The 25,147-nt window shown below is 34.7% G+C and overlaps 1 protein-coding gene across 1 annotated transcript in view; it reads left to right on the forward strand.

The window, feature by feature from the left end:
• Positions 1-25,147, forward strand: part of SOX5 (SRY-box 5) — a 1,269,090-nt gene that overhangs the window by 433,672 nt on the left and 810,271 nt on the right. The window lies entirely within an intron of this gene.

Raw genomic sequence — 25,147 nt, forward strand, 5'->3', positions numbered from 1 at the left:
ATGTATTGGGAGGTTGATAGGAATAGTTGTTAACTTCAAGGACCTAGCTATTACTTTAAAACTTACAATATGAGAGTAATCTAAAATATTTTTGTGCTTTTTACCATTTTTTTCTCAGTTATTTGCAATTTTGGTAAATTTAGACCATTTCTCTAACAAAAGTGTTCACATATGTTTATTTCATTAATGACTTTCTTGGAAGTTCTATGTTATTTTGAATGTTTTCCTTTGACTGTAACAACAGATAGGTTATTTTTTTTTAAACTCAATAACAGAACTCCCCTGATACACTTCACTGATACTTATAGAAGAATTTATTAAGCACCTTAGCAGGTACTATGCTAACTTACAGGGACGCAAAGACAAAACAAAATAGTCTCTGAGCTATTTTGACATTTACATGGAAAATTAAATATAAAAATATATACCAATTATTCCCGTGGGAAGGACACTAGCAACCAGCAATCGATAAGCATTTATTAAGTGCCTACTATGTGCCAGGAACTGTGCTAAGCATTGAGGATACAAAAAGAGGCATAATGCAGCCCTTGCCCTCAGGGAGGTTACATTCTAATGGGGAAGACATCAGGATAAATAGAGGAAATTAACAGAGGGAAGACACGTGGATTAAGAGGGTTTGGGGAAGGCTTCCTGTAGATGGTAGGATTTTAATTGAGTGACTTGTGGAAGGTCAGATGGTCTTCTAGTAGGAGTTAACACTTCTACTGAACTTTAATAAAAGCTAGCAAGTCTATGAGGTGGAGATGAGGAAAGATTGAATTCTGAATATTTGGGGGGGTGTCATAAAACATGAGTTGTGGGCAAGAGAAAGCAGGCCGATTTGGCTGTGACGTAGAACACATAAAGGAGAGTATATATGCAGTGTGACTGTAAAGGTAGGCCAGATGGTAAAGAGCTTTAAAAACCAATTGGATGAGTTGGTGTTTTATCCTTGAAGCAAGACAAAACTGTTGGAGTTTCCTGAACAGGGAAGTGACATAATCAGAGCTGTACTTTAGTAATGTCAATTTGGCAGCTTATTAATTGGCCTTGCTATTTCTAGTCTCTCCCTTCTCCAATCTCTCCTTCACACATACATATATATATATATATACATATATATATATAAATGGAGAGACTGAGAATAATGAACGAAGGCAAATAGTTTGAGAGAAACTGTAGAAAGCTGAAAAAAAGATGGAGAAACGTATATGTACGTGTGTAGGTGTGTAACACCTATACATGTATGTAACATATGCATATATGTGCATATATACACATGTGTATATACATACAACACACACACATACACACACAACATTATTCAAATGTGATAGGTTTCCTAAATGACTTTTAGGATAAGCACAAATGGGAAGAAACATCAGTAACCAAATGATTCCCATTACCTTTACTTTGAATACTGCCTAGAAGAGGAGATAACTGTCTTAAACTAAGTTATTCTTTCCATGGTGTTTTGCAGAATTATATGCCAAAATCTTTTTTGCTCAAGAATGTGTAATGTCACAGATGGATTTAACTCATTATCCAGCATGCATTTCTTATGCTAACTGTCCTTTCTTCCCCTTTCTCACCAAGCTCCTGTCTTGATTGAACTATGTCCTTGGTTATATTTGAAACCCTTCCTACTCCCTGCATGTGATTTACTTGTTTCCACCATCTAGATTTTTTTCTAAATAGAATTTATTTCATAGGTCAGATTTTTGTTATTTCATGTTTCTCACCTCAAACCAAAATGAAAATTTACCTTCTTTGTGAGATTTTCCATGGCTAATTCATGTCCAATTCATTCTTGTACTTGTATTACATCCCTGGAATATGCTTTCTCCTCATCTCCTCCTCTTAGAAGCCCTTGTGTCCTTTCTACTCAGCTCAAGCATCTTTGTCTTTATAAAAACTTTCCTTATCCCCTCCCCCCAAGATACTAGTGCCCTCCCTTTAAAAATTACAGTGTATTTATTTTGCATGTGAGTACACATACACAAACATATATACATACACACATATGTTTATACACACATAAACACATGTATATATGTATATATGCATGTATGTATGTATCACTGAGTTTTATGGGCTTTAACATATTTAACATATTCATAGGGTTTTGAGTCACCTTTAAGCCTGCTATTTCATTTGTTACCTTATTCATTCACATCATCCTGAGTCCTGGGGTATTCTAGGGGTCTGTTTAAATAGTTCTTTAATAGCCAATAAAATTAAAATCTCTTCCTTATTAAATAATCATTTAGATCAGAGTCTCTGTTTCAGTTTATCATTTTTCTCTCTCTGTATCAGAAACTCTAATTTCCTAGGATTAATTCAATATTAAAGATATTAGTTATATAATTTATTAACAATATAATCAATAATAATAATATAGCCAAAACTATATATGTATACATATATGTAGTATATATACATATATATGCACATACATACATACACACAAACACACACATAAGTGTTGATCACAGTCAGATAAATCTCTAACCATCATTGTTAACTGCAAATGATTTCTCCTTCCTTCTGAAGGCACAGTTTTGCCTTTCATTTTATCCAAGATACTAGGAAAGTGCCTTTTGAAGAGTTTTCTTCATTCTTCCTTTTCACTAATAGAGAAAGATTTCTCCAACTTTTTTTCAGCTTTCTACAGTTTCTCTCAAACTATTTGCCTTTGTTCACTATTCTCAGTCTCTCCATAGTCTTGCCAGAACTTTCTCATTAAATGTTCATTAAAACTGTTGTTCTCCACGCCTTTTAAAAAAGAGAGTGGTATGGCCTATAGAAGTGGCTTTTGAAAGATGTATTATATTCATATGCTCGTGTTATCTTTTTCCCTGTGCAATTTAAGCTCTTTGAGGGCAGGGACTGTCTCATTTGTGTCTCCATATCCCCAGAATCTACCACAGCAGCTACACACCTGGCACATAGCAGGTGCTTAAAATGCTTATAAATTGATTGATGTATGGATGGATATTTGGCATTTTCTCAAGATTTATGGATTCAGATTTTGTAATATTCATTTATGCTTACTAATAGATTACTCTGTAAAAGAATGGTGCTGTTATTCATACCTATGTATTTAGCTTTTAGATTATTAGTTTACTGAGGAAAATAACTTTGACTTCTTTTTCATTTCAAAGTAGTGACTCCTTCAATGTCCTGTGCATAATTAGAAAACAACAACAAAAACAATGAATGTTGATTGGAGTGGAATTCTTTCCTTGCATATAGAATTTTGTTTAAATCTTTGCAGGTCTTAATTGTACCTCATTCCCTAGTTTTACACTTAACCCAACATTTGATATTTGCTAAAACTTGTTTCATTTTATACTTGCCTCATCTCTAATTCAGTAACTTTTTACTAGTTCTTTTATTTTTGAATCATGCTTTACTTGCCTTTAAGTTACTGAAAATTGGTGTCGTGTTAGACAATGTTGTCCATCTATTTAATCAATCTGTCCAAACTAGAATGCATTCTTTCCTGCTAGGGTAGAATGCAATAGCTATAAACAAAAGGTATGCTGTGTGTTGCCAAAACCTGAAAGTTTTACTTTTACACTCTCTCTCTCTCTCTCTCTCTCTCTCTCTCTCACACACACACACACACACACACACACACACACACACACACACACACCACACATTCATAATTCTGGTCTCATTGTGGTATCTATATGAAATCTGATTTGATCTGTGAATGGTTTAAAATAATCTTTTTTAATAGTAGTTAAACATGGATTGACATATTTGAAAAATGCCAAAGATGAGTATTTTCACATGAGTGTGGTAATGTTTTTTGGACAGATATTGGCATTAGAACAGGAGAGTTCCATCCCAGTATATGAATGAGTGCCTGCCTAAGTTGTCCCTAAGCTGGGGAGCTGACACAGGTGTTCAGCCCAGTGGCAATGCTGCTTCCCATCAAGAAGGATGATGCTTCCTAGCACTGCTGGTTTGTGAAACTCAGTGAATTTGGCAAAGAATCAATTCTGGCTGGGAATGTCTTTAGGGAAAATAAAAACCACAGGAAAGTCATGAGTGTGACCTTCTGCTGGTTAGCTGGCACACAGTCTCACCACAGGAAAGCCTACACTTAGCATTTTCTGAATGGGTAGATATCAGGTGTTGATGTGGGCTCCCTGTTCAAGGTGGGTGGTAGAGAAGGGGGAAAAAAATATCAAGCTGAAGCTGACCAAATAATTCTCAGTCATGAAGCTTAACACCAACTGATCCTTCGATAAAAGGGATTGGAGGGCAGCCTCTTTGGTTCTGTAAGCACAATTATAAGCTTTCCTATTTAAATCTGACCCATCATATTGAAATGCTGTCACTAGTATCATTAGCAAGTAAAGTGTTGATAACATAGCCAAATGCACAGCAGAATTCTGGCTCTTAAGTGTCTGGACTGACTCCCAATATTAGGAATAGGAGTCAAACTGCCATCGCTTTTCCTGTGCTAACAGACGCCCTGTCATTAGCAGTCTGAAGGCAATTTTAATAAAATACATAGCCCTGCTGGGTTGGTCTCAAAAGATAAATAAGCAATGCAGAAAAGAAGCTTTTGTTTAAAAGTAATTATTTAAACTACGCATTACAGGTAATTTTCCTTTACCAGTAAAGCAAATGCTATCAGAATTTCAATAATGACTTGGTAGCACTTATCTAAATAACATGATATTGTCATTTTTCCGTGTTAAAGCACTGCTTTATTCTCACTTATATGAAAAATAAGGGTAAATTGAATCCAAGTACAGGTGTGCACATATTTTACAGCTTGCGCTACATTTTTTTTTTTTTGGTGAACAATGTTTTATTTCTCGACAGATTTATGGAAATATAACAAGCTGGTGATAGAGTTCTCAGAATCACAGACTTGACTTACAAGCACAGATTAGAACAGCGGGGCAAAGAACATCTTTTTATTTTTCCTTTAATGTCAAGAAGGAAATCACATTTCAGTCTTAAAAAAAAAGATTGTCTCTTAATGGATTGCTTGTACATAAACCACTATCACAAGGAAATTATGAGCAAAAGAATGCACTGAGCATGAATGACAACTTTACTGTAATGTAACTAAGAAGAAGCAAAGTTGTAAGTTTTACGAGAAAGCTGGGGGTTTTTCCCTCCAAAAGGCAAATAAAGCCATAGTCCTTTGTTCTCTTCTGTGGGACACTTAGGGTTGAGTGACTTAGTGGTAAGAAATCTGAACTTAGAACCAGAAAGCATATGTTTAAATCCAGTCTCCTCTGATGCTAAGTAAGCTGTGTGACCAATGGATAATTCTCAACTTTTCATAGCTTCGACTTCCTCATAGGATAGGGAAAAGGATACTTGTACATTGACGTTATCACAGGGTTGTTTTGAGCAGATTCCTCTGAAAACTCCCAAAACCTATTTAAAATTTATCTTTATCATAGTTCATCATAGTGCTACTTGAGAGATGCTGCAAAGCTGCAACCTCCCACCCCCATTTCCAACAATATTTCCTCTATTCTTGGGGAACTTGACCTAAAAGTCTAGTCATTTCTTGTATTCTTTATGTATCATCTTATAAAATCTAAGTTTTTCTTTAAAATATTAAAGTCCAAATATTTCATTCACTCATTCATTCTTTCAACTGGCATTAATCAAATACCTATTTGTGAAATAATTTGTGCTATATAATTTATAAAAAATAAATGTTAATACAATCACCATAACATTATAAAATATAATCATGATATAATTATGTTATTATTATAAATATATTGATTATATGATACATCTTAAACTTATATAAGACAATTATATTAAAGTATATAATTTAATAGTAATAATAATGACAGTTAACATGTATGTGTTGCTTACTATGTGCCAGGCACCTGTGCTAAGTACTTTACAATTATTATCTCATTTGAATCTAACTACAACCCTGGGAGGTAGGTGGTCATTTTACACATAGGAAATTGGGTCAAATTGAGATTTAGGTGACTCACCCATGGTCAAACAGCAAAGATATATCTGAGGCTAGATTTGCATAAAATTGATTTCTTGACTTTCAGGGGCTTATAATGTAGTAAATTAAATGACATGTATGTTCACACTACTATTATAAAAGGCAGAATATTCTATATTCAATGAAAGGGAGACAAAGTAAAGTATGATTTTGTAGGAAGGAGAGATTTTTCCTATTTCTATGATCATGGCAAAAGGCAACAATGATATAGTTCAGAAAGAACTAGCCTCAGAGGCAGGAAGTCACAGGCTCAAGGCCCATCTCTGACATAAATTGGCTGTGTCATTCTCTCAGTGTCCCCAGAGAAATCTTCAAGTCTGTAAATTGCAGAGAAGGTGCTGATCTCCATTGGAAGAGAGAATTTCTTTCCTTCTACCAATGAAATTGCAGATTTCATCTCAGTCCCTTATATAATATAAGGAGTAAGAATTAACCAGTCAGCTGATCGGTCAATTAATATTCATTAAGTGCCTACTATGTGTCAGGACTGTGCTAAGTACTATCAATATGCTATTGAATATCCAAATTTTCATTCTTAGGCATGGGTAGAAATAGGTTGTTGGTGATGGGTGAGGACCTGAAACCAACCAAATTCTCTATGTACTAGTGACCAGTGATGACACAGGTGAACAGCCAACAGGACAGGGATGGATATCCATGTTCATAGTAGCCCAAGTGTCAAATTAGACAAGCAAGTATGAGGTTGTCAGAAAAGCAGAAAAGTGGTACAAAGATGTCAGAAAAAAAAGGATCATCTGGAGTCCAAGGTAAGTTATCAGAAACTAAAATATCAATGGAAATGAGAGAAAGAAGGAAAAAACAAACAGAAAGCAGTGTGAGTTTTAATCACTGAATCAGCTTCCTGCCCCTGCATGTAAGTTTTTTCTATGATTTCTGTGTTACAGAGACCATTCCTCATACAGTTGATCTAACTCTGCAGGAAATTGGTGACATCTGGTTGAAGGATTAGAGGGATTAAGTCTATTCTTTGTGGCTTCAGAGAGCAGAATTAGGATCTATGGATGGAAGGTACAGGCAGGCAAATTTTAGTTCAATATGAAGGATAAACTGTGAGACAGCAGAGTATATTGGATAGAGAGCCAGCACTGGAGTCAGGAAGACCTGGGTTCAAACCCCTCTCTGACATGTTAGCTATGTGACTTTGGGCATGTGCCCAGGGACCCTTTAAAACTATGAATTACAGAAGAATTTCTAGTGTGCGTTGGTAAAGGGCATTATATCCTTCCTGAATTCCCTATAGCATCAAAATCATAATTCTAGGGAAAAGAAATAATAACAACAAACAACAATTATAATCAGGATACTTTGAAAACAACTAGAACTTGTCCAAAAATGGTCTCCTGAGGCCATGAACTCTTTGTAACTGAAAATGTTTATGTAGATAGCCACTTTTGAGGATGTCATAGAAGCAGTTGATATGTCAGGTTAAGATGATTCATCTAAATTCAATAAACATTTGTATTAAAAGTATTTATTTTATGCAAGGTACTGTGCTATAAAGACAGATATGCCCAGAGCCTGTTCTGGTTGGAATGGGAAAGAGGGCACATAGAAAAATGTGTATGCTACAGAGAATCAGTTATACGTGGACAGGGGATGTCCAGGTAAAGTGCTATGAGAAATATTTGAGGATGAAAAAAGTCACTTTTGATTCGGGAGTGTGGGTATGGGGAATGGAAGAGGTGGCACTTTATAATTTTTTTTTAAAGAAGTGAAAGACTTTACTAATTGAAATGGAGAGAAGACTCCATTCAAGACATGAGAAATGATATTTCTCAAGGCATGTGGAAAAGTAAAGATTAGAATACGGTTTGGAAAATGTAACTAGAATGTGGAGGAGGAAGGGAAAAGAAGCATTTATTAAAGACTTACTATGTGTTAGGTGTTATACTATAAATATTATCTCATTTGACCCTCAAAATAACCTGGGAAATAAGTGCTATTATAGTCTATTATTGAAAAAAAAAACTGAGTCAGACAGAGGTTACGTGGCTTGTTCAGGATTCCACAACCAGTTAAAATATGAAGTCATATTTGCTCAGGTCTTCCTGACTCCAGGCCTAGAACTATTACTTAGCTTGATCTAAAGAAATAGTGTGGGTCATGATTGGAAAGCAATGACAGAATTTCAGAATTTAAAGAGACTATAGTGAAAAATTAGTCCAACTCATGTGTGAAAAAAAAGTAGGTTGGAGTCAGATTGTGGAGGGCTCTGAGTGCCAGAATCAAGAATTTATGTTTTATTACCTGGCATTGGGGAGCCATTGAAATGACATTATCAGAGCAATAGGAAGATTACTTGGATAGATGTGTGAAAGATGGATTGGAGAGAGGTAGATCAGAAGTGTGAATGATAACTAGATGAGTACTGCAATGGCAGTAGTTCTCTTAGGTTTCTTCTACCTTATAGACCTAAGACTGAACAGTTTTGTAGATAACAGTCTTTTAGACCAGAGGTTCATAACTTAACTCATGAACTTATTCATTTAACATTTTGATAACTATATTTGAAAAAATTGATTTCCTTTATGATACTCTATATTTTATTTTTTGCAATTAAAAACATTATTCTGAAAAGAGGCCCAGGCTTAACCAGGCTGTCCAAGGTGTCTATGATACAAACATGGTTAAAAACCCCTGCTATAGCTAGAAAATTCAAGGACCAAAAGCATAAGGAAGTAAATCCTGACAGTAAAGCATACTGTTTCTCTGTCTTATTATTGCTGGATTGTAAGCTGATTTCCCTCTCCTCACATCTGGAGACTTTAAAACTATTCTCCCACTTGGCCTCAGTAGATTTTATTTTCAGGCCCAGTTATTAGTGGTGTCTTGATTCTTGAAACATCAGAGGTTATCATCAAAATAGGTGTTTTAGAGCTCTATTTACTTACCTCTTATCTCTGATTTGGCTGTTTATTCAACAATTCCTTGTCTGTCTTTCTTACTCTCTAATACTTTATGGCTGCCTTGTCCTTATGTCTGTTATCTTGTATAAGCCCCACAATAATGATGAGGAGGAAATGTATTATCTCCATTTTACAGATGAAAAACAAGTATAAGAGAAATAAATTCATGCCTTACTTAAGGGCACAAAATTAGCAAATGAAATGGTCTGAACTGTAACCCATGTGTTCTGATTCCAAATCCAGTAATTTCATTGTACCTGGTAAAGACATAACTAGGATTGGAGGGCAATGGCATGCAACACATTCTTAAATGCTGCTTCAGAGACTGCTTTAGATATAGAGAGTTTCAGGAGGCCAGGGAAGAGTTCACCTGTGGTAGAGCCACTGGTATGTCATCTGGTTGCTTCCTATTTTAACTAATTATTCTTGCTAATTAGGTGTTCAGGGTGACTGTTTTACAAAGCTAAAACAAGCAGTTTTACCCTCTAAATGTTCCTCTCCTGGGGTCAAATCTGAACTCCCAACACCTTTATGATGTTTCTGATACCATGATACCTCGATTTCCACTGGAAACTAAACTTGAAGAGAAAAACATGTTAGCTATAGTTTTAAAAATTTGAATTTGTATGGTGTTTTTATTCATCAAAACTGTAAGATAGGTACTGTAGCTCAAGTCTCATGTTTATATTTGACATATGAGGAAGCAGTTTTTAAGTGAATTGCCAAAGGTAATAAGCCACAGAATTACGAGTCAAACGCAGGCCCTCTGACTCCAACTCCAGTTTTCCCCTAATTTATGTTGCCTCAAACTGTATAACCTAGCTAAATTATCATAACTACTTTTTTTTGGACAGTAAAAAGAGAGTAAGGAGGAAATATGGGTTTATTTATTTTCCAGTTGACTCTTCTATGTCTGGATCTGGTTTTGCTTCTCCCCTTACCCTCTTTCCCCCAACTTGGCATCAGTGTTTACATATAAAACAAGGACAAAGCAGATGTCAGAAATTTACTTTTGTAAACCAATTAGGTTTCTAAAAGGAGATTTCTATGAATGGCTACCTGTTTTTTGGCATGCAATTGTACTTTAAAACATACATAACAGAGCAAATTTCTTTTTAGGGCAGCATGAAGAAAGAAGGAAGCAGAGAAGAGAGTTGGAGTAGAGAACAGAGTAAGGGAAGAATACAAAAGAGAATATTTGGGATTATTGAGCTAGTTTCTTCACTTTTGTGATTAGGGCCAGATGGGTTAAGTGATTTCAGATTTGTTTCCTGAACCAATCAAGCAATTAGTTTTCTCCTTTAAAAAAAATCCATTGTTTAAACTTTATTAAGATGTTTTAGCATCACATTTATTTTCACATATCTCTCTCTCCCTACTCAGTGAGTATCTCTTGCAACAAATATTTTAAAAAGAAAAATTTAAAGAAAATTCAGTGGAATTAACCACCATGTTGATGACCCAAGACAGTATACACAATATTCTAGACTGATAGATCCTTACCTCTGGAACAAGGGAGGGAGGATCATTTCCTCATTCCAGTGAAGCAATTATTTAAGAGGGAAATATATATAAACATATATGTATTGTGTATGTATATATATATATATGTCTATATCCTATTTATATTCTCTTTAGAAATAGGTTCCTTTGTGGTCGTTTTTCAAGTTGTAATTTTGGGTTAATACTTTTCAAGAGATGACATACAGAAGATATTAAGTTTTAAGTATTCCCAGTGAACTCTTGCCAGGTACTTTTATTAGTTATTCAGGAGGTACTCTCTCCTTTTCTTATGACTGCCTTATTTCTCTATTTGTGAGTCCTATTGTAAGATGTTGTCTAGAGGCAGGGGAAGATTTATCTGAATCTGTTCTGTTTCTTCTTAGAAGGTCTTCTATATAGATTTGGGGGGTGGGATGAGGAGGGAGCAAGTTAAATTCTAAGACTCAATGAAGTTTATGTATTCTCCATGGATTTAAATTGTCCATTTACCTCTCTCACCATGGAGAAGACAGCCCTACAGAACAGGATAATCATGCTAGATAACAAGAAGAATTGTAATATAGTGATGAGTGTATAACACAGGGAGTTTGGTCTTAATTATCTGTTAACTGGATCTGCAGCACACTATGAAGGCCCTAGGGGTAGTTGCTAACTCTTTATCTATGTTAATCTATTCACCTATAAAATGAGCATAATAATCTTTAGCAAGATATCAAGTCAGCTCTTAATTCTTCATACTAATGTAGGGAAGCAGAAGCATGACTAATATAATAGAGTAAGTAATCAAGAATTATTTTTGCTTTTGGAATGTGTTTTTTTATTAGATTTGAATATAGGCAAGTCTAATATTTGGGGGAATTTTTTTCCAACAATTTATTAAAATACACTTAGGAAGATTATGCAAGAGATGTTGAATAAGTATCCATTTGTCTCCATCCATAAATTTCATTTAATTCATCCCTCCAATGCTCCCTTCAGGATGATTCAAAGTTTTACTTAATAATGCTAAATAATATTAGTTAACATTAATAGAAAGTTTTAAGATGTGAAAAGAGTTTAACATATATTAACTAATAAGTTTCCCTGATTCCTTCCCTGAAACAGAGAAAATGGTTAAGTAAAGGTTATGTTGAGGTTTAGGGGTGTTGGAACCCCCAAAATCATGACACATGAGTCCTGCCTAAAAGAATTCGACCCATGCCTTCTTTCAGCCAAAGACAAGGTTTATTAGAACATCCTCCACATTGGTCAGACTCTTAAGGAATCTGAACATTGCTGAGCTATTGGTTCAATTATAAGAATCTGAGCACCTTAATGGAGACAAGATGGACCTTATATAGAGAAAGACTGTGGGAGGGATCTAGCAGTGCCCAAGTAGTTTTGGGTGGCTGGAGGAGGGGTCTAAGGAAGATCTGGATGGGAGTGACTGGTAAGCTGGGGTGAACAGGATACCTGGAACCTGGACCACATGGCCAAGGGAGAATGGAGCCTAGACAGGATTGGGAAGTGCCTAGGGGCCATCTGGAGGTAATAGTCAATGGTGGGCTAGGTAACAGAATTGGGAGAGTGGGTATAGGCAATAACAAAAGGCCAATTCATAGGACCATAGCCTCAGGCAAATGACAGAGATTTGGCCATATGAGAAAGTCCAGGGTTTTTCCTTTTTGGGGTCCAGATCCCATACTCATCAGTTAGTTTCAAAAATTTTCTCTGCTTCTCAAGCAAATAGTTGGAATATTAACCCAACTTTAGTTAAGCAGATTCAGATGTTGTTTGCCATAATCACACGTATTAACAAAAGAAGCATTTAGATTAGGTTCTATTTATTAATACATTTGAAGTAAGATGTTATATGGATAATCCACTAACCAAAAAATGGGTGAATAATTTGTTGTAATGAAAATAATACAAAACAACATAATTATGTGTTCTTGATTGGCTATTTCCTGTGAAATCTGGAGGCAAGGAAGTATACAGGACTAGAGAATTACTTAGGGCTTAGACACCAAATATTTTTTTCTTCTACTTCCCAAGATACACACAATGCAAGGCAAAATCATTCTACTGTACTAATTTCTGGGTGGAAAACCACTTATTCTCCATTTTTAGGAAATATTTCCTTTTTAACATATACCAATGAGTTTAATAATAAAGGCAACAATGAAAACTTGAAATTCTGAATTTTAAAGTTGAATCTGATAAGACTCTTTTATAGATGTTCCACAGAAAATATTAAGGATTAATTCCACCAAAGCTCAAAGGCACAACTGAGAAGAAACACAAAAATTTCAATAAAGAACATTCTTCACTGGACAATTTTGATACATATGTGCCTTCCCCGTTATATGCTATGTCACTGATGGGGGGTGGAGGGAAGAAGAGTTCTATGTCAATACATTTAGGGAGAAGTGGTCTACACTGTGGCTCCTTTCAAACAGTTCCAAAAGGAAGTGGCTGCAGATCTCTAAAAATTCTGCACAAATTGTCATATTTCATTCCTCTAAGTCATTGTTTGATGTTTTAAGAGTGAGTGGCCTTAATTACATTAAAAGAGGATTCCTTAAGGTTAGATAATTTAGACTCCATAGTCTATTGGCCTCCCTTCATCAACAGACAAGCAACCTTTGACCAGCAAATAACAAGATCTTTTCCCTTTCATTCACACATTATCCAGATTGGTCTTTCAAATTCTAAATTTCTTGGCAACAACTTTGAATTTTCATTCATTATTATTCAGTTTAAATAATTACTTAATAATTGCTTAGCTCTCTTTGTTGCAGGATACTGTGTAGGAATAAAAAGAGGTATAATACATAGACCTTGCCTTAAAGGAGATGACTTTCTATTTGGCAAGACAATATGCCTATATAAAGAGCATTGAAAGTCATGCAATTCAGCATATGCCAAGTACAAAATAAGAGATATGGGGGAAGGGGTGGAAAGGAATTCCAAAGATTCCATTCCATTGGATTTCAGGGAAAAATATACCAGAATGCTAAGGGGATTTAGAAAGACCTCACCAATAAGGAAGAATTCAAATAGGGTTTTAAAGGGAAAAAAGGAAATTAAAAATATGAGGTAGGGTGTATATTCAATTAAGGAAGAGCAGAAATATGCATATAAGATTTGCAAACATTTTGTGCACAGATCTCTGTGTGGGTTTTGTATTATCATAGTTTTATGTGGAAATTGAGGCACTTGCCACAAATCACAATTAGTAGGTTAGCTAGAGTTGGAACCCAGTTTTCCCTAGTCCCAGGAGAATATTCTTCCATTAATCAAATGGATTGCTCTCTAGAGATAACTCCCAGAGCCCCTTAAGTTTCTGAGTTGTTATGTCTGTGTTGAGTTCAGAATGCTATAATTCAACAGTACCACACATGAGGATTCAACCTATCAAAACAAATTTATTGATTGTTTACTGGATCTTGGACAAATTAATTTTCAGTGAATGTTTGCAAAGTTGACTGAAACTTATTGTCATTGCATTTAATGTGCCAAGGGGGTATGGTGTCTGTGAGAAACACTATATGCTGTCCCACTGTAGAGCTTATGTCCTGCAATTATTGAGGTGACCCATGTTCAAAACCTTGTAATGATAATTCTTCATTTTGCCTCATGAATTTTAACCCTACAACTACTAATTTTCCAAATCTTATCAATTATTTTCCATTCATCTCTGTGTAAAATCCAGGACTCCCTCCCCTTCTCTCCAGTGATGGGGCTACTGCCTTTATTTGGGACTAAGCACATATTACAATAGCCATTAGGTCTCCTAACTTCCTAGTCTTTCTCCAACTTATCTTCCACAAAACTGCCAAGAGTTTGTAAAGCAAGTATATGCATCTCCCTGTCTTGCGCAAAGACTTTAATAATTCCCTTGTGCTTCCAAAATAAAATGTTAACTCCATAAATTGAGATTTTAAAGATTTTCCTAATCTGTCTCTAGCCTGCCTTTCTAGACTTACTTCACTGAACCATCCACTGTGCTTTTGCACAAACCATCCCTGCCACTGCATGCCTATAATGCATTTCCTTTTCATCTTAGCCTCTTAGAATCCTAGTTTTGTTCAAAGCTCAACTCAGTTACCATTTCCTGTAAAAAAGCTTTTCCCAATGCCCCCTAGTTTCAGTGCTGTCTCCCTCTTCAGATTATCTTGTATTTACTTCTCTGTATATATTGCATCTCATCAGTAGAATACAAACTCTTTGAAGAAATGACTGGTTTTATGCTTGTCTATATATCCCCATCATCTAACAGAATGATTTGCTTATAGTAGGTGCTAAATAAATGCTTGTTGAATTGACCCAATAGTTCTCTTCTTCTTTTGACAAATATGATAACTTGATGATCGTCCCCATGCTTCAGGTTTCCTTGAAGATTTAACAGCAGAGACATGTTTTGAAACCATTTACTATTTTTTTAAAAGAATTACATGTTTATCATATTCACTAATCATCCAGCAGGAACAAATATTAGAACAAAATGACACTTGTCGAAACACATCTGAGAAGTGCATTTTTTGTCATAGTCTATCCTTGATTGCTGTGATCTTTTTCATTTTTGCCTGCTTTAATTGATAAATGCATAATGGCTCTCATCTACTGTGAATTAATAAGCTTCTTTTGTCCTTCCCCTTCTTCCCATTCAATTATCTTCCTTTAGATTTTGAAATTACCTACTTTCCGGACAAATCTATACATACCTTTGAGTTGCTAGTACTTGAACATGCTAAGTTTCTACTTCAAGGAGTAACCCTTATTGAATGGTACTTTGTATTGCAAAGATCTACTCTTAGTATAATGCTAGTATAGTGATTTGCAACTGGCAGACAGGAATTGAATTGCCATAAGTTGGCTTCAGCAGGAGCTAAAGTCTTGTCTCCAACATAAGCCTGAGCCAAGGTACTGTCTCCTTTTTTCTAATTTTAGTGGAACCATTGGCACTGATCTTACCTAGACAGACTAGTGTTATTTCTACCCAGCACAATCTGCTGGAGTGGGTTCTGTTCCAAGATATTCAGTTGAATTCCCCCCTCCCCCCCTGCTTTTGCAAACTGGGATGTGATTAGGCAGTGGGGACAGGAACTTTCACCCATTTAAGTAGATGAGATCAGATAAAATTTGGATATTTTAATTTTAGCTCAACAAATAACTCAGTGAGAGGTGGGAATTGTCTCTATTATGGTTGGCAATTATAGTATTTGAAAGGAAAGGAAGGTCTTAAATAAGTCTAGAATAAATAACATAGCATGTCAAAAAGACCTTGTGGGATATGATGGGATGAGTAGGACAGTTTCATACAGATGTGCATAGAGGTGGATATTATTTTAATAATGCATGGAAAAATATCACAAAGAGAAGGAACTTTGCAGCTACTGTGGTGTTTTATTTTATTTGAGTTTCTATGATTACTCTTTTATTTTTTTAATCTTAAATCCATTATGTACAAGCACACAAATGGTTTCACACAAGCACAATAATTGTAGTCATTACCTCTTGAGTAAAAAACAAACAAAAATGATGTGTTTATTTCTCAATATCAAGGCCATGTATTGATTTCATGATTTCTACAGCTGAATAAGAACAATTATTTTAATGTTTTTGAATAATAATTTAAGGTTTAGCAGTAGGTGAGAGGCATGGTGTTGATTTCTTGAGCAAAACTTCCCTGAGAAGTATTAGCTGAAATGAGGAACATTTTGAATTGGGAAAAAAAGAAAGAAACCACAGTTTTAAGGTAAATGGAGAGTGGCCCATATTCTTAAAAGTCAAAAGGTATTCTCCCAGTGATGCTGTGAGGTTAAAAATAATGAAGCATCAACATTAGAAGAATCAAAATTGCAGATGACCCAAATGATGTTAGAAAGATACATGGCACTTATGAGTAGCCTACAGCATATCAGCGCCTATGACTTGTGTGCAAGAAGTGGCTAAAGACATTATCTAGGACATGTATAATTGGAAAAAGAGGTGCGTTAGCATATAGTGAAGGTAAGGGATAACAGATGGACAACTCATGAGCTGTGCTGGCACCCACAAAAATGCTAAAAGAATCAATTGTCTCCCAACATGGAAAAAAATAGCACAAGAATTAGTGTCGTGGGTTATGGCCTTCATCAGTGGAAGGAAGAGCTAAAGCAATGAGATGATAAATTAATTCACTCAAGTTTCAAAATGTTGATGCTTTCTTCTCAAGAAGGGGGTGTTTTATATGGAAAGTGCCACTGGGGAAGATCCTCTCGGATGAAAATTAATTCTGCTTGGTTTTAGATCTGATTTGCCCTTATTATTAATCTGGCAAATATCCCTTTGCCAAGGTAATCTTATATCCACAGCAAACAAACAAATAAATGGAATCGATAACAAAAACCTTTTTGCCCATTTGACTTTTTGGAGTGAAAGCTTATTTGTTTAATTGCAATTATCTTTGTAGTTTCCTCAGTTACTTTATTCTGTCTGTTAAAGTCACAACCTTACTGTTAACCCAGTTGATATACAAAATGAAGTCAAAATATGATACAAAATTTGGGCATTAGGAACATTTCAGAATCTGAGTTTATGAGGTGCTTTTACATGAGTAATTGTGACACTTGGACAAAAAGCCCGTTTTATGAATATGGTTTGATAATCATATGTAACTTCTTAAACATTTTCCCCTGTGAAACTCTTTATTTTAGGCTTGAGCTAACTGTGTAAAAAACCTTACATTTACCATATCCCTCCAAAAGTTCTTTGAGGTTGCACCACACCTTTTCCTTTATTACTAATACTTTTAATAAACTTGCCTGATGCCATCAAAGCTAACCTCTGAGAAATTTCTGTGTGTTCCTTTAAATTTTATCAACTAATGTGGTTGGATAAAGATTTTCTTAATATAATTATGTTGATTAATTCAATTTCTGAGTTGAGTATAATGTTGTAAATTGGAGGTCAGTTATGGAAATGAAATACAAAGGAAAAATAATTTTAAATTTCCTTCTTTGACTATTTCAGTGATTTATGCTGAACTCCTGAAAGCTTTCCAACCTCACAGAGCTCTTCAATAAACTTCTAATGGAATTCTGAATACCAGCTCTATTTCCGTTGCATGTATAGTAGGTGGGAAACCTTTAGTAAGCCTAGAGAGTTTTTGTATTTTCATCTCTATCAAACAATTCCTAGTTTAACAGTTCATGAGTTCTTATATTGTTACTAAAAATTTGTCCTTGATTGCTGTGCATGTATTTACGCACATGGGTAAACCTTTCACAGTTGAACAGGTATTTAAACATTTAATTGTATATATATATATATACATAGATATAGGTATATGTATATGCATTCTCTTTCACATTCTTTTATATTGGTCAATGTATTTCCCTTTTTAGATAACAATCTTTAGGAAGACAAAAATCTTATCTTTTAAACTATGTCCTCCCCCTCACCTCATGAACACATGGTACTTTTTTTTTTACATGATAGGTGCTAAATTATTAATTATAGAGAATATTCACCAAAGGAGTATTCTTGTAATCAGAGAATATTTCTGTTTAATTTCCATTGCCATATAAGGAATGGAAAGATGCTACTTATAGACGTGTACTTGGGTCCTTTAAAAAAAAATCAACCACAACCGCTTTATACCTATCTAATTCACTGGCAGCTAAGCTCTGCCACCTTTTTATAGTTTTATTTATAATCATGAACATGTAGAGCTACATGAGGCCATCAGTCAGAAAAGAGATGAGGACCCAACAGAATTGTTTCTGTAGGTGGCCAATTTTTTTTTCAATCAAGGACAGCTGAAAGGTCATGATTAAAACAGTGATTTTCCTGAAATTGTAAGTAACTGTTAGTGACTGTTTTGCACCAAGATGTCAAAACTACTTTTTTTTTTCTAAAAAAGAAAATTACAAGTTCTTGAAAATGTTGGCAATTTTCCAAATTTCACTTGCACTATTGAAATGTATTTTAATTACTGTACTTGAGTTGATTTCTAGGAAAAATAAGGGGGGGGGATAAATCAGTGTAGTAAGGAGGCATCCATGGATTAAACTATTAATAGTCAGCTAATGCACCATATTGCTGCATTTAGATCCATTACAATCCAGTGTTCCCAAAAGAGTTGTAATCAACCATTTATTTTTTATTCCATTGCCCAAATATGATGTATCTGGCATTAATTTATTATACTATATGGAAGTAGGAAATAAGAATAGTAATTATATAAGTGTGAGTGTGTGTATGTGTACATAGATGTACATGAATGCAACTATGTACACATATATAGGAAAGTAGAAAAGGAGAGAGACAGAGAGAGAGAGAGAGTTAGAGAGAGAGAGTGCTAGTGTTGGGCTTGGGGTCAAGAAGATCTGAGTTCAAATCTGGCCTCAGATACTTATTATCTGTGTGACCTTGGGCATTTCACTTAACCTCCATTTGCCTCAGTTTCCTCAATTATAAAAAGGGGGTAACAACAGTACATAACCTTTCAGCTTTGTTGTGAAGATTAAATGAGATAATATTTGTAAAATGCTTAGACTGTGGCCTGGCACATAGTAGATACTATATAAATGCTTATTCCCTTCCCTTTCCTTGATTCAAAAATATTAGGAACTAACCATTCTGGCCAACTATATTAAAGGATGTTATTCATTTCTAGAGATCTGTGAGTCAGGATTAAGTCCTAAGGAACTCTATTGCTCAATGTTATCCTCCTCCAACTGATGTATGACCTGGAGCTCCTGACCAAATAATGCGAATCATTAAAGATTCCATGAATACTTTTTACCTCTACATCCTCATTCATTTCCAATATGAATGATACATGCTGCTTCTCTTAAGTCTTCCTGCATTGCTTCTTTATCTCATTTGTTCTCTTCTTTCTTTTCTTGAATGTAGGAATCTGTTGTGCAATAATGTTTTAGTTATGTTTCTATTCATTACTATCCATATACTGAAGATTAGATACTTGTACCAGTCATCTAGGTGTCTATTTTTCTCTGGAAATTCTTGACTAGATCTCTCATGCAGGCAATTGTTACATTAATCTTGTAACTGGGTTCATGCACAACCCCAATAATTTAAGTTTCTTCATTAATGAGATTATTTTTATATTTTTTAAAAAAGTGCTTAGCACAGTACCTGGCACATCGTAGGTGATTAAGAAATGTTTATTGATCGATTGTTATGCTAGAAGAAACAAATGCCTGGAGTCAGGATGACCTGAGTTCAAATTCAGCCTCAGAAACTCACTACCTGTGTGACCCAGGGCAAGTAAACTTCTGTTTGCCTCAGTCTCCTCCTTTTCAAAATGAGGATAATAAACAGATAGGTTGTGAAGATTAAATAAGATAATAATTGCAAAGTACTTAGCACAGTGCCTAACATATAGTAAGCATTGTATAAATATATCATTATGATTATTTTATTATTATTATATTATAATTATTTATTATTATATTATTATTGTTATATGTCTATGTTGATAAATATATTTGTTTTTGAGAATTAATGGACATTTGTATTTGGCCCTTCCCTAGCTCCTCACAATGAGAATCCAGATCTGATCAAACAGAAGAATCTATGACCTTGCATTTGCTATTTCTATTTTTCTTCAAATTATCAGACCACTGGTTCATCCCAGTTTTCAGCAATTTATGTTCCCTTGGGATCTAATCCTTAGTCAGACCATTCATCTAGTATTATGAGATTTAGAAAAGACTTTAGAGACCATCTAGTCTATCTTCCTCATTTTAAAAATGAAGAAACTGAGCTTCCAAAGTGGTTAAATGATTGTTCAAGGTAGCACAAGCAATAACATAGGTAGTGAAGCCAGGTCTTCCGAAACCAAAGTCAATGCCCTTTTATTCTGTACTCTTGTTACATAATCTTAAATCACAATACATGATGCTTTAATATTTGAGAATATCCCCTAATAACCCAATGAAACATAAGCATTATTATTGCATTTTATACATGAGGCAAATGAAAAAGTGAGAGATTGTAACTTGTCTATATATACAGCTAATAAATATCTAAGGTAAAATTTGAACTTAAGTTTTTGAATTTGAAATCCAGCTTTCAATCTACTGAGTATTACCTCCTCAGAATATTTTTCCATGATGGGCTGTCTTTAATATGTTTACCACTCAGCCATTTTTGAAGTTTTTACTTTTATAATGGGAGTACCATAGAAAGGTTGTTCACATTATTCTTTCCATTTCACTCACATACACACAAACACACACACACTCACATACACACATGCATATATGTATGTAACATATACACACATATTTTATACATATATATACACGTATGTATATATTATTCTGTTTAAAAAAATGTGTTTTATACTTTATGGGAAAGTCCATTGGGGTATATCATCAGACCAGTATAATATTGAAATTCCCAATAAGTTTATAATACATTAAATTTATATATAAATGATTCACATGGATAACCTATAGTAGGTATAGCAAAAGAGAAAATGAGGAGAAAGTTCTTCTGCATTGATATTTAAGTAAAAAATCAAGGGTCATCATATAACTAATCTGATCCTTCAATACCAATTTATAACTTAGAGGTTAAAAAAAAATACCGACTAGGCTTTTTTTTCTTTAAAGAAATATTTAACTCTGATTTTTAACCCTCTTCAGTTACAAAGATCTTATGCTGAGAACATTAGGGAGTTCTATATCTAATGGAAGATGAATTAAAGGCAGAATCTCTTACTCAATGGGAAAATGTGATGTATTATATTTTTATTTTACAAACTTGGGCCACAAATAATTTGTCAAGTAAGAGACTATTATAAAGGAATTATACATTATAATTTATTTTTGTTACATATATTGATTATAAACACTTCCTTTTATATGAGAATAGTGTCTGATACATTTTTGTTTTATTTTTAAATCCTATGTAAATATGTCATAAGTAGGCTCTTGATTATTTAGAAGTCTTCGGGAAGTTTGTGGCTTTCTAGGTCCTTTGTTCTCCTTTTCTCATACTGAATTCCTCTGCTCTGCTCATTTCAACTTTTACCAAAGGGTAGGCAGTGCAAAAGGGGAAAAAAGAGAGAGATGAAACATTCAAATCAACTTGTAAGGAAGAAAGAGGCACAGAGCCTGTGCACTCTCACATCTTTTGATCGTAACTATAATTCACAGTAAGCAATCCAATATAACTTTCCATTGACTTACACTGTTACCTCCTTTGAGCATGTATTTATAGTCTACTACTGGTAGATTAAAAATCCGCTAAAATATCTTACAACATGTTACAGGTTTTTTTGCTTTATTAAAGATTTTTTTTTAAAAAGTTTACATTAAAACTCTAGTTCTAAGTAATAATGTTAATATTAGGTTAAAGTCAATCCCTGCATGTCCTAAAGTCAAGAATGACTGTTCAAGAAGGCAGCTTTCTCTGTCTCATGAAATTACCCTGGACAATTGACTTGAGACTTGGAAGTATTTTTCTCATGTCAAAAAGACAAGGCAAATCTCTATGAAAGACCAGCAGTCAGCTTCAGGAATAGGCAAAAGAGAATATATGTGAAATTTAATGAGGATAAATATAAAATCTCATACTGGGATTTTTAAAAAAAGCAATGAAGATTAGTTAGCACCCTTCAAATTGCATAACCAACTAAGTTGAACCTTTGCATAAAAGATTATGACTAGAAATTTAGCAAAGGAAATAATTTGTGTCATTCCTTAAAAAGAACCAGAGATGACCAAGGTAGTCAACATTCAAACTTCCAAACTAAAGAAAGAAATATTTTTAGATAGGAATGAAGGAGCAGTTAATGAAATGTTTGTTTTCTTGGGGCTAGGGATAGACAAAGACATGACTGGGGGTGGAGAGTCTTTTAATTAAAAAAATCGTAAAATGTCAACTATTGATTTGAGTAGAATTGTGATGTCAAAGAGAACATCAAAGAGGTAAATCTGGTAAATAATTTTAAGGAACAAAATGGTAAATAATCTTTTGGAAAAAAATAGCATGAGGAGAAAACCCAAAAGTGAATTAGTATTTCAGAAACAACCTCCCCCCCCCAAGTTCATTAGTTAATCATTATTATTGCCAATAACATTATGCAAGAAATTCCTCTCAGAAAATAAAGTAGAACAGGGCCCCCCAGAAGAAGATTCATCTATATTTAAGAAGATAGGTAGGTAAAAGATAAACTTTTAATTTATCACCTTGACTTTGATGTGGTGGTAGAATAAGGATTGTATTTGATGTATAGGCAAATTGAACAGATCATAGATTGAGGACTTGGAGTTGGGGCTTGAGGACAGAAAGGCTATGTGCTGGATGACATTATTGTGGAATGATAACAGAGTTAAGACTACTTGAAACAATGGTCTTGAAATGAGTTCTGATGGTAGGGAATTAGACACTTCAGGAAACAGCTTTCTCAGTTTGGGTCATGTGTATCATTGCTACCTCTTAGTTGGGAGGAGGAAAAGGTTAACATGGAAAGAAACAGCTCAGAGAATTTTGAACATAGGTAATGAGTTCAAAGTAAGGATGACATGAATTCAAAGTGAACAAGCAATAAGGGAGAAGGCAAATAACAAGATCAGACTCCCTGTTCTTTGACTCTTGAGCACCTCCTAACTCACTATGATGACTCCATTGAGAACTAATATTCCTGGGAATAAATTCTAGAGGAAGCTAGATGGGCTAATGAGTAAGAAAGGGAGTATAATGAAAAAAAATTCTTGGAAAGGAGTGCTGCAAATGAACATCTCTAAAATTTAGAGATAGAATGAGGTGCAGGATAAAGGAAATAGAATTAGATATTATACCCTTATCTGAGTTAGGAAACAAAGGTGAAACAGTAAAAAAGAGAGACAGAATAAAAATAGAAGCATATTCAAGAAATTTGGGATGGTATGAGAGCTGAGGAGAAGTAGAAAGCAATAAGATCAAACAAATACATCAAACAAACCATAGAAATTAAGTTCTAACTTAAAAAGAGGAAAAATGCACACACCTATCACACACCACACATACACATACATGTACATGTTTTAAAGTTAAACAAAATAACAATTATAGCCCTAAATGTGAATAGATTAAAATCTCCAATTAAAAAGACTTTTCAGAATGTATGGAAAGTAATTTTCCCATGAGAGGATGAGGAGAGTTCCCCTTTCCTATACCCTTGATCAACTGCTTCTATGTGTTACCTCAAGCTAAGAGAGAGTTAGATACACTTGAAATAGGACCTCTGGATGTGTCTTCTGTATTGTGCTCCTTCCATAAGATAGGAGAGTAAATATTGATCTTCAGGTAGATGTGTCTAGACAAGGCAATCTTGTGAGTTTTAAAGTTCTGGAAATCTTAAGTCAATTAGTCAGAACTGCCTGGCTGTACAGTAAGTTTCTGCATTGGAGAAAACTTCACTAGTAAAAGGAAGAATAGAATCCTGGCTGAGGTTGCCTGTACCTGAAGGAAACTTGGAAAACTCAGAGCGGAGGCTAAATGTAAGTATAAAACTAATTAGGGATTCCCCTGATCATCCCAACAACAATATTCTCCCAGTTTGGAGGCAATTGTAAGACATAGGGCAATCCTAATAAATTGACTGAGAATAAAGTACTTAATTTTTACAAAGCAACCCCACACCCAAATTGTTTTATACAAGAAAAATATATGAAACATATAGATACATGCATAGTAAAAATGAACAGTTTCAAAGAAGAGTAAGGAGGCCAGTGTCACTGGATCATAGAGTACATGGAGAGGAATTAAGCCTAAAAAGACTGGAAAGATATGAAAGGGCCATTTATGAAGGGTTTTAAAAGCCAAATAGGAGATTATATATTTGATCTTGTAGGAAATAGGGATCATGGGAACAGAGAGAGAATTAACAAATAGGGAAGTGACATGTTCAAACCTTTGCTTTAGAAAGATCACTTTGATAGCTCAGTGAAGGATGTTATGAAGGGGGAAGACATTTCAAGCAGGGAGACCAACCAGCAGGCTATTTCATTACTCCAAGCATGAAGTAATGAAAATATGAGAAAACAGAAGAGGATGTATTCAAGAGATATTATGAAGGTAGAATCAACAGGACTTGTTAACAGATTCATGAGGGATGTAAGAAAGTAAGGAGTCAAGTATGATACCCAGATTGTAAACCTGGGGGCCTGGAAGGGTGTTGGTACTTTCAATAGTAATAGGAGAGTTAAGAAGAGGGAAGAGTTAGGGAGTGTGATAGATGAGTTCATTTTTGGAAATGTTGAATGTAAGATGTCTATGGGACATCCAGTTTGAGATTTTAAACAGAGATGCAGGACTGGAGATCAAGAGAGAAGTTAAGGGATAAGTAGATTTGAAAATCAGGTACATAGAGATGACAATTGAATCCATGGGAGCTGATGAGGTCACCAAAAGAAAAAAGTATGGAGAAGAGAAGAAAGCCCAGAGCAAAGTCTTGGGGGACAAAAACAGTTAGCAGATATGACCTGGATGAAGGTCCAGCAAAAGATGACTGAGAAGGAATGGACAGAGATGTAGGAGAACTATGAGAGATCAGTGTCATAAAACCTAGAGAAAAGAGAGTACCAAGGAGAAGAGGTTGATTGATAGTATCGAAGGCCACATAGAGGTCAAGAGGGCTGAGGATTGAGAAAAAGCCATTAGATTTGGCAATGTTTGAGAATGAGAGAGAGAGAGAGAGAGAGAGTAGTTTCAG

Source organism: Vombatus ursinus, unplaced genomic scaffold (assembly GCF_900497805.2).
Source record: "Vombatus ursinus unplaced genomic scaffold, bare-nosed wombat genome assembly UNPS02014830.1, whole genome shotgun sequence".
NCBI lineage: Eukaryota > Metazoa > Chordata > Mammalia > Diprotodontia > Vombatidae > Vombatus > Vombatus ursinus.